This window comes from Gymnoscopelus braueri (assembly GCF_963280865.1).
Source record: "Gymnoscopelus braueri genome assembly, chromosome: 23".
Taxonomy (NCBI): Eukaryota; Metazoa; Chordata; class Actinopteri; order Myctophiformes; family Myctophidae; genus Gymnoscopelus; species Gymnoscopelus braueri.
The window spans coordinates 20,359,870-20,371,566 of record NC_137625.1 but is presented as its reverse complement, the minus strand read 5'-3'; the positions used below and the strand labels follow the sequence as shown (position 1 = coordinate 20,371,566).

Here is an 11,697-nt window from a genome sequence, read left to right as displayed (position 1 = left end):
TGACAGGAGAGCGAGCGAGAGAGAAAAAAACGAGAGAGACAGAGAGAGAGAGAGGGGGGGAGGGTGCTGGAGTAGGTGGGCGGGAAGAGTGGAGGCGAGTGTCACGGAGGAAAGAGAGGGAGGGAGAGAGCTTGCAAAAGAGAGGGAATCAGAGCCGCTTGCTGGAGCTGTTGCCTGGGTGTGTGAGCGTGTGGTCGTGAGCGCTTCCTGAACCGGCGTCGTGTGAAAGGGACCTTGCTGAGCTTTTCTAGGTCCCAGATCCCTCGGCCCCACCCCCACCACCACCGAAACTTGTCAGAACCCTTCCTACGCTGTGAGGAGGACCCAGGCAAAGCAGCGTGCTGCCAGGTAAGAGGGAGGAAAACAGGGGTCTTCTCCGCTAAGAGGGGCTTACTGTACGGGGGAGAGAGTGCTGACAGTGTGGATGTGCTGAATAATTGCTTGCCGGTTCCCTGGAAAATAGCTCTCGTCTCCATCACTGCTTTAAAAATGGAATTCATGCATGGAACACCTAGGGTTGGAGAGGGTAATAAGTGCTTTTTTGCACGCAAATGCGTGTGTGTGTGTGTGTGTGCGTGCGTGCGTGCGTGTGTGTACACAGTATGTCAGTAAGTATAAATCACAATCTCAATTTTGCAAGAGTCAAGTTATATAGGAGGAGGCAGTGTTTTTTTCATAGATCCTCATCTTGATGATAAATGTAAGGGAATGTCAGGGAATGTCCACTGAGGGTGAAGACTGAAAGGAAAAGCACTGAGGAGGAAAAAGAATTGTCAAGAACAAAATAAAAAAATGTAAAAGGCAAACCGACGCTATTAAAGGTGCCTTTAATTCCTCTGTTCTTACTATTACATTCCCTTTGCCCTCATGTTGGAGTGTGAAGTTATATCCCCTTAGCTCTCCTTCTTTGAAATACCATGAACCACATCATTGACATGGTTAATTTCCCTCAGCTCCTGAAAAGCTGGATTAAAATATTGCTAGATGCACAGTGAAATCCAGAGTGTCGTATTTCACTCTGAAAGTGTGACTGTGAACCTGTAAGGTCCACTGTGTGTGCGGATGTATTTTGTACAGTATGTGTCAGGCAGAGTTGATAGGATTGGCGAGAAGCTGGACTAAGCAAATTCCCTACCCTAGGGCTGGGCCAAGCTCCAGATCTACTGGTGCTCCTGCTGGCTGGGCTCAGCAGCACTGGCAGGACTACAGTCAGGAAAGACATTCCATATTTAGCAGTTGTGCTGTAGATGGATTTGGTGTGTCGTACGTTTTGTGTCTTGCTGCCCTATGGAAAGGCTCGCTCCCAGGCAGAGATCATTCGCAGCCCTCCCTGACGCACGCACGCATGCACCATTTAGTCGAAACTTGTGGAGTAATCAAATAACATGCATTGACTGTTCTTTTTTATTTCTCTTTTGTCATTCCTTATCGTTATTGTCCCATCCTCCCTTGATACCACCCCCAACCTCCATCCATCCATCCCTCTCTCCCTTCATCCATTCATCCACCCCTACGTACTGTATCAATACAGTACATACTACGTACTGTAGGGTAATGTTATTGCAACATTCCTATTAAACAAAGACACTGGAAGCTGAACAAAGCCCTCCCGCTGTTAATAATATACACAGTTTTCCTACTCATTTGGAAAACATGAGACGCTGTGACGGATGGCTGATTGTGGCAACTTCAAGCAGCTCCTGTCTATTTGATTGTATTGTCTGCCACTGGAATAAGCAAGCCAAGCCACGGCCCGAAGTCTTTTCCAAACATGTACTCTATCAATTCAGCCGGATTTAAATTGATTTTAAATTCTTCTCTTTGTTTCCCCCCTCGCAACCTTTCAAATCCTTTATTCTTGCACAAAGGCTATTCCAGCCTATTCACATATTCTCCTTTGGATTTCTAGTTCCAACAGTGGTTAAGGTAATAGCAGCTGAATATTTGCCTTTGACCTCTCATTCAGGCTATTGTCAATCTGTAAATTCGTATAATTTATGGAACATAATCAGTGAGATACATTTTCAATGAGGACATTTTGGTTACGTTCTTTGATGTACTGTGAACATTTAGGTGTTTGAGCAACTGTTGTGTGATTGTGATTGATTGGTCCTACACGTACTGTGTGTTTGATTGTGTGTGTGTGTGCGTGTGTGTGTGTGTGTGTGCGCGTGTGTGTGTGTATCCAGCTGTGAGATCTCCCATTGCATCAATAGTTAATGAGTCTCTGACTCTCATTTACATCGTACAGGGTTTTTGTTTATCTAGAGGCTATTCAGCCTACAGATATGTCGCTCAGGCACAGTGCACCCCATACTGGATTTGAATCTAGATCATGTGTTGACCTTCCCACAACCTTCTAGCATTAGTATGGGTGTTTGGTGAGTTATGAACGGGTGACAAGACGCAATGCCTCGTGTCATAAATCCTGTAGATGGCGAGAGGAATCAAGGTGACGACGAGTGATGTTCATCATGAAAGGCGGAAAAATCTTTTCATATTATACCTGTGGTTTCGTTGTCAAAGAGGCATACACGCCACAGGCAAGGCTCATTTGTGTGCATGAGGGTTTGTGTGAGCCAAAGCTCTGACCCATGCCCGTTTCAGCTTTGTTGACCAGAGTGGCAGCACGAGGCCTTCTCTCCTTCCGCTCTACTGGATACAGTCCGCTCTCTCCGTGACTCACTACCTCATCCACTCTGATTGGCTGGCCCTCCTACTCCAGGGGGAAAAACAGGACAGAAAGGGGTCGGGCCTCTCCTGAGCTAAGGATCAGCTGTTCCTTTCACACTGCATTCCCACCGGATGCACCTTTACAATACCTGGATTTTAATGTAAGGTTGCAGTGCTGCAGTGTGGAATTTAAATTGGTCGATTACAGAAGGGACAGGAAATGTATTTTGTCTGCTTAATGTCAGTGCTTCGTGGTCTGCCATCAGGCATCTAGTGTGGGATACAATTGGCTACAAACCGCATGTTTGATCTGATACAGTATTAGTAAGATCTAGCCCGAACCCATGTCATTATTTATATCCATTTCAGGCAAGCATTCAAGATGCCAACTCTCACATGCAAATGCTCCAACGCAAAGAGGGTGTGGAGCTTAGAGTAAGTAGTGTTTTACTGTTAATTCTGAAACACCACTCACGTTGGACTGGCTCACACAGTGCCACTGATTCAGGACCATGGACAGCGTTCAGTAGCTCTTGTTGGTACTGCCTGCAGGGTAAACATGGCAAAAAGCAGAGTGGTGTGAAATGTCAGCACCACCTCTTCTGGACAGCGACGTATAGTCAGTCAATGTGACAACGTGAGATTGGCTGGAGTATAGCAAATACGACGATGCAGCCCTTGTTACAATGCTGCTCAACTTACCTGACAGAATTGGAGGCATTAGGAAAGGGTATAAAAAAATTATGAACCAAAGTGGCTCACAGTTTATGACAAATGTGCAGTCAAATATGGCCTAATGGAGAAATTCATTTTTTTACGATTATTCATGAATAATAATCAATCAGTTAATTAATTAATTAATTAATTAATATAATTAATGTTAAACTAGGCTAGTTTAAGATCAATGAACTTAAAGCTGAATTTATACTTAGTTCTTTGCTGGTGTCACACACTGAAAATAGCCAAACTACAAGCTCACACCACGTTGTGGTGCAACCTGTTGTGAGCTTGTAAATCGGGTATTATGGGTGCACGTATATCAAGCCCTTAACAGACAATATTTCATTTCAAGCTTTTTTACCCCCAGACACCTATTAGTTCAAACATTTTCTTACATTTGATAGACGTATGAAATATGATTTAAACATATTTTTGTTTTCACTATTTAGATATCTTTTTTACATTTTAAAACATTTTCCCAACGACCACCTGTGATTATGCCATGGACTACTGGTTGAGAAACTGTGTTTTATTGTATTATTATCAATTATGAGGCCAAAGCAATGCCATTCAATGGAAACAGTAAATGCTCCAGTAAATGCTCTGGCTGTAGCTTAGGAAGAGACTTGTTGATCCTCACTGATCTTGACAGAACTGTCACACTGTATTGTTTTGTCAAGTGACTTTTTTTTTCCGCTTTGCTGTAATTTTTCTAGCAAGAGCGTACTATGCACCCAAGATGAACACTCCTGACATAGTAACATGCTTCATTTCACACCAAATCAATGTATTTAATCTGCTCTGGCTGTATTAGATGTGATATATGAGTCACGTATGGATTTGTCGAGCCACCTTATTGATTTTAATGCATATTTTTACTATGTACCTACATGCATGGCATGTTTAAATTGCAGCCATTGCACGACCAAGATTTATTATATGATACAAATTCTTCATGCCTTGATAAATGCAATAAAACCTTCATTCATCTGACATGGGCGGGTATTCTATTGCTTGTCTTTACATCACCCTCTGTCATATTTACGTGACATGTGCAAGTGTGGTGCTGGTGAACATGGCAAGATGTCCACTCACTGTGAGACAGAAATCAAATGGGTTATTTCTATTTGCCGTAATAGATGAAAGTTGGCTTTGAACTTCTGAGCTTTGGCAGTATGGCTCACGGGACTACAGTATGTATGGATCCCTTGTAGATTCCGTCCACGCGGAAGCTCTCACTGCCGGTGCGGTAGTGTTGGAAACCGCTTACCAGAAAAGTTGTAAAGATAAGAGGTCACATGAGTCAAAACTCACATCATTGTATTGATTTTGTGCCTCACTTGCGTGGTCCTCAAGAACCAGAAATCTCTGCGGTCGGCTTGTTCATTGGCAGTGCCTTTAAGGAACCTCACAAGCAGTGAGGCATCAAAGCTCTAAGGCTTCTGCTATCAATAGTGGACAGCAAATGACCCGTCACCCTTCTCTTTGCTGTACCCCTACGTATGTCCTGTAATTGACACAGCATGGCAGACGTAGCCAGGGTCATTACGTGTATGTATTTGCATAATTGAATAGGCATGAGTTAAGTGTCCGCCAATGGCGTGTTAATAACATGGTCTGTACACGAGGCAAACAGGCTGTTTGTTCAGCTCAGTGCAACCATGGACTCGGAAGCATTCATCCATTCAGTACCCCTCCCCTCCCTTCTCTACACCAGTCCTCTCCTCTCCCCCTGCCCCCGTTTGTCTAGCTGTCAGTGTCGTGTACCCGTGGTGGGGTGGTGGTTTTTCTCTCAAGGAGCACGTCGCCGTTTGTGCGAGCCGTGTGTTGGATGGAACCTAAAAGTAGAGGGAACTGGCCCGGTGCGATAACAGCCCACTCAGGGCATTGCATGTGTGGACATGTCCAGTCCAGTCAGGCAGAAAGGCAGACATCCACATGTATGGCAATTTAGACAGCCATTGCTGTTGCCGCCGCGGGCTAATTTCCTCGTGTCAAACTGAGGCGCTCTGGAGAGATTCCACATGCTTTGTGATTTCTTTCCTAAGCGGTCCTCGGAGTGTACTCCGACCGCTGGCCAGCGGTCATTTAATGCAAAGGTCTATGTGACTCTGTCCGGATGTCCAGTGCTAAACCCTCCTTTCAGCAGAGCAACCTAATGTCAGCCAGCTGCACACATCAAAGGCAGGAGGAGGTGGGGCAAAGACAGAAGAGAGCTGAGGTGAATTGGACTGGAGGGAAAAGAGGGGATGAGGGAGGGAGGGAGAGAGGCAGAGGATGAGAGGTAGAAATGGGGTTATATTTTCCATGCTGGTACATTGCAGCTGTCGTCCTTGTCACTGTGCTGTGTAAATCAGTGGCCCGCCGACTGTGACCTGAGTGGAAATGTAGAGCTAGTTTCCACTGCTGCATCTTTGATTCCACAGGGACCTCTTTTTTTACACCACCAGCTTTCCTCGTTCTCACTGTTTACAAAGACCAGGACCCGCCATTGTTGACAGCACCTGTTGGCTGTGCAGCTCACAGCATGCTGAAACCTACATACATTTCAAGAGTGGCACACTTCAACCTTTTTTAATCGTTGCATAGCAACAGCACCTGTGTTACCAATAGTTGCATGGTAAACGCAGAAAAGCAAAGCCCAGGTTCAACAGATGTGTGTCCAGTATTACAAGAACAGGGGAAGAAGCCGAAATACATCTGAAGATGCAAAATATCTTAAACTGAATATCTACTCATGTGTCAAACAGATCTGAGGTTTTATGTAAAGTCTGGAAAGGCTGATGCCTTGAGTCCACATTCCGTCACTTCTACATGACGAGCATCCAGAATTACTACACAGTACATTACAGGTACATTTTTACACGTTCAGTGTTACATAATTTTACTGTGGGCTGTTCAGAGAATGCACTGTGGCCACATGTGTGGAACTACTTGCGCCTAATTTACTAAGGCTGTATTTAATTACTGTACACAATATGTGCTGAAAACCCTTTGGCCACATTGTGCATCTGTGGTAAGGCATACTGTAACAGTGCAGTACTTTAATGGAGTGAAATGTAATGTGAATTCTTTTTTGTATTAATCCATTGCAAACAGTCAAAGTGCCAGAGATACAGTATATACTGTATGTATGGCACAGGAGAGTGTCATCTGCCCTAGAGTCTGGCCAATGGCCATTGACACTATAATAGATATTTTAGTTCAAATATGTTCAAAATCATTTCTGATCTATCCACTTGTACAGTAAAACTTGTATTTGGACCATAGAGTGTTAGCTTCACAGCAGGGGTCTTGTCACAACTCCTGTTGCTATCATTCAACAACTGTTCCAAGGTCTATTTCCACACTATTCTCTTTCTAGCTGTTCAGCAACACAACATCCATGGACGTTCGTATTTTGCAGTTCTGAGTACAGTTTCTGACAACTTGTAGTTGCTTTCCAAAATATCCTCGGGCACTATAGGACCCTGCAGCATTTCTTTTTCAGCGTCGACAGCGTCACAGACAATCACTGTAATGAGAACGGAGCTACAAGGGGTGTAAAACGGACTACTAAAATTCATGTTACACAGTACAATATGACTTTAATAAGATTTGGCAGCTGAGGTCCAGCTCTGGCGTCTGTATTTTTGGCATATCAAAAGTTTAATTAGAATTTATAGTGAAAATAGCAGCTCTATAAGCTCACAACGTGTTGCATTGTGACATGTGTTCTTTGCTTGTATGTCGATTTTTTTTTTGCTGTTTGTCGTACAATGAAGTATGTAGGGCTTAAGTGGATGAAGATTAAACAGGGTTTACAAGCAGTGCAGTGCATGAACATACTGTACTTTATACACTTTGTACATTGTACACATGTGCAAAGATACCGTGTGCCTACATTACAAACGTGCAGTTTACAATGTACTGTTTCTCTTCCTGCGCATGGCTGATAAAGAGAGAGACAGTATTTTATAAAGGCTAGGTGTCTGTTAATGCTGAATGGAGAGAAAATGGCTTTCAGTGGCAGGTGGCCTATGCACAAAGCCTCTGCGTTCCTATAAATGCACATTCTCCTTGGGCTTTCTCTTGGTGAGGACAAAGTCTTTCCTAAAGGGAGGATTTGAAAGGCAGGCAAAATGCAATCAGTGGCTTTTCATTTCCCTTTTGAGAACTCCCTCCCCAGCTTGCGATGCATTTCAAATGAACCACGGTTAACTGGTGAAGAATAAGGGAATTCTGTTCCTATCTTTCTCTCTGTCTCTGTCTGTCTGTCTGTCTGTCTGTCTGTCTGTCTGTCTGTCTGTCTGTCTGTCTGTCTGTCTGTCTGTCTGTCTATCCTGTGCCTCCACTCAGTTCAACATCAACCGTTTGGCGCTCAGAGGGAAAGGGGAGGACTTGTGAAAGGGGAGGGATTGCAGCGAAGTGCGACATCACTGTGATTAACGGCACCAGATTTAGCTCATGCATTATTCATCTGTCATCACCTTCACCTGCTGCCAAAGTCAAAGAATATTTTTTTTTGTTGGTGGGAAAGATTGTTACTCAAAACTTCAAGCCAAATGAACAAATGAATAATACAAAATAAAGACACATATCCACCCTCCTACCTGACAATAATCTAGTACCCCAAAATGCCTCGCTGTGAGGGATAGCTCTCATGTTTAAAGGGATACTTCACTTTCGGGCCGGGGACACATTTAAAAAAAATATTAAAAATAAATGAAAAAAGTTATGGAAAATTCATGGCCCCCTCACACATTAGTAGGACACTCTAATGCGTGAGGGGGCCATGAATTTTCCATAACTTTTTTCATTTATTTTTAATATTTTTTTTAAATGTGTCCCCGGCCCTAAAGTGAAGTATCCCTTTAACACCCTCTGTCATCGCCCAAGGCTGTTTGAGAGCAGATAATAAACTTGAAACCCTGGGGAAACGGTGTCATTAACCAGTGGGAGCTTGTGGACTTGCAGTAAGCAAGTACAGGGAAACGCTCTTTAATAACACTTCATGGACCTAATTCTATTGTCCTCATTTGAGCCGAGGTACTCTTCTCCCTATAGCAAAATTATATCTTTCACTTCCACCATCCTACCCCACTCTAGAGAGAGCGGGGGTCTCTCTCTCTCTCTCTCTCTCTCTCTCTCTCTCTCTCTCTCTCTCTCTTCTCTCTCTCTCTCTCTCTCTCTCTCCCTCTGTCTTCTCTCTCTCCCTCTGTCTTCTCTCTCTCTCTCTCTCTCTCTCTCTCTCTCTCTCTCTCCCCTCTCTCTCCCTCTGTCTTCTCTCTGTCTCTCTCTCTCTCTCTCTCTCTCTCTCTCTCTCTCTCTCTCTCTCTCTCTCTCTCTCTCTCTCTCTCTCTCTCTCTCTCTCTCTCTCTCTCTCCCCTCTCTCTCCTCTGTCCTCTCTCTCTCTCTCTCTCTCTCTCTCTCTCTCTCTCTCTCTCTCTCTCTCTCTCTCTCTCTCTCTCTCTCTCTCTCTCTCTCTCTCTCTCTCTCTCTCTCTCTGTCTTCTCTCTCTGTGCCATAACTGTCATTATAAATAACCTTGCTGGCTTCTGATATGATATAGTCCTCCTGGGAGACACAAATTACCCATGATGCAGAAGGAGTGTGTTCCCCACACTGAACGAGACAGTAGATTATGATCGTTCATTGCTCATTGGATACTGTCAAACCTATAGTCCAATAGTTTTGGTCTTATTGCCTTTATTTATTATGTCAACTTAAGTGTAAAGATTTGAGCATTTGTATTAGTGCATATATTGGTATTCTTGTATTGGTAAATGATGCACAACACATTCTTGTGCATTGTGAAATGCTAGCAGACGGTAAGCTTCACCCTTAAAGGAGCATTTCACCACTGGAAGAAGCTGCTGTCTTTCTGTTTTTCCCACGATTTTCTAACCCGTTTTTTTCACCCAGTGCCAATTGTCTAAGTAATCCTGGGCGCTACACTCTCTCTGCCAGCCAAGGGAGAGCCTAGAGCTGAGCTCATGCCTCCTTCAATGCATGAGAGCTAGCAAGCCGCTTCTTATCACCCGACAGGGTGTTTAATCGTGTTTAAAGAAGTTGTCACTGAAAAAAAAAATATATATATATATATATATATATATATATATATATGGGGAATGGTTGTGGGAAAATATAGTGTAAAATACAGTGAAACATTATATTAAAAAGAATGTGTTTAATTGTTACACAGTATGAGTTTAATCTGTATAAAATATTTTATAATTAGCGTCTGTGGTGCCTGATAGTGCCAAACTTTTTGTGCCAAAGCACACCAATGGGCAAATGGTCAAAATCTGTATTCAGACAATACAGAATTGTAATCTTGGAGGCTACTGTAGATCTAGATCTAGGTCCAGGATCTGGCGCAGCGCTCAGGTCCTGGACCTGGTGAGACGAAGGAGGAGCCTGGCCAGGAGACAACCCACAGAGCCTAGTCCCTCCACGTGCCAGAGCCTCCCCGAGTCCCGGCAGAGTACTTCCGGAGAAGCGGACTGAGTGGCCCTGTATTTCCCTATAGGACTGACCGTGGGTACTAGCTACTGGGATGTAAGTCGGGGCTTGATCAACCCTGGCTGGGTCACCTGGGCGAGGGTGTATGTTGTATGTTGCGAGACCTGAAACAGCCGATGACCCCAGGCTACAACACTGATGATACGTCCCAGTTGCATCCATGTGATGTTTTTCTTTATTAGATATGTTTGCTACTTTTTTTTTAATTGTGTAAAAAAACAACAACAAAAAAATAAATCCATTTTCACTTGTGTATGACATGCCCAGAATAGGGATGCCAGGTTGAAAGTGGTTAAAATAAATATATTTTTTTAGGATATAGAATTTGCATCTGCATTGGGAAATGAGTGCACACCAAAGTACTGATATATTACATATTTAAAACATAATTTATAACTTTTTGTATAATTGTATATACTGTATATTGCATAATAATGTGTGGTTGTCTCAAAATCCCAAGGCACCTGGACTTCTGTCAAGGAACACCATTGTGCCTTTTGCACACAGTTGCACTAAACACATGCTCCTTGTGAGTCAGAATACAACTCCCATCATCTCTCCCTGTTTCCCCTGACTCTGCCCTCGCCTCGGCTTCCTGTCTCTCTAAGCTTTGCTATTTAAATAAAGTAAATAATGCCACACATGTATCTCAACTCTGGGGAAACATAGTAGGTGGAATTATACCCTGGAGAATGCACTACTGCAGTAAACAGAATCACAAATGCGCGCGCGCACACGCACGCACACACACACACACACACACACACACACACACACACACACACACACACACACACACACACACACACACACACACACAACACACATACACACAGACACACACGGGCACACGGGCACATATACATACATATACACGCTTGGTGCACACATACATGCTCAATTACACCATAATATCACCATAATATCATATCAGCTCAACAAGCTACACTATAGTGCTATTAATAAAGATGACTGGCTTTGTGATTTAGTCATTTATGTCAACATTTGCCTGCATGCTGTATCAATACAATCACTTTCCCACGGCTGCAAAGGCCAGTAACTTTTTAACCACTTGAATACTAGCGTTCCTTAACTTTTAAATCATGGGTTAATGATCTTATGCATCATTTGACTTTGGAGAAAATTAGGGGTGTGCTCTGAAATTTTACACCATCTGCCAACCTTTTTTTTAACATATAGAGAGGATGAATGCTGCTTACATTACTGACCCATAATACAGACCCCACTGTAATTGTATTTATGTTTTTTATTTTTATTTAATGATACATATTCTACTCGTGTACTTTTGTTTTTATCCTCTTTTTTATTTTATTTAATTTCTTCGAATTTTTCTTAAAACTTTCAGTGTAACTGTGTCTTATTTGTATGTATTGTCTTTTTTGTTAATGGTACAGTAAGATACAAGGGTTGTGGCTCTTTTGGAGCGGGAACTTTGAGGGGTGGGGATACACTCTTTTTGCAATTTGAAAAATACCACTGTTCCTATTCTGGCAAATATTCTGCAAAAATAGCAGCTCTATAAGCTGATATTTAATGTAGAGTGAAAACTACCGCTACTGCTCACCACAATCCAGCTCTTGTCGCCCGCGTGTGCACAAACGAGCACAAGCGCGAGAATTCTCCGCCCCTCAACATCTCTTCACGTCCCAAATAATCGCCTGCCTCTCATTGAAAATGAATTACATAAGCGCCTCGGCCGCTCCCCGTCTGAAACGACCTTCAGGCAGCGCAAGCACATTGACGCTGTTGAGTGGAAACCATTAAAACTAACTTTTCAGA

The 11,697-nt window shown here is 43.2% G+C and overlaps 1 protein-coding gene across 3 annotated transcripts in view; it reads left to right on the top strand.

The window, feature by feature from the left end:
- The first annotated feature begins 206 nt into the window (after nucleotides 1-206).
- The window catches only part of syt1a (synaptotagmin Ia), a 112,312-nt gene continuing 100,821 nt past the window's right edge, over nucleotides 207-11,697 (top strand). For all 3 annotated transcript variants that reach the window (XM_080420911.1, XM_080420910.1, XM_080420912.1), the window contains exon 1: nucleotides 207-348. The gene's annotated coding sequence lies outside the window, so the exon portion shown is untranslated. The remainder of the gene's footprint in view (nucleotides 349-11,697) is intronic.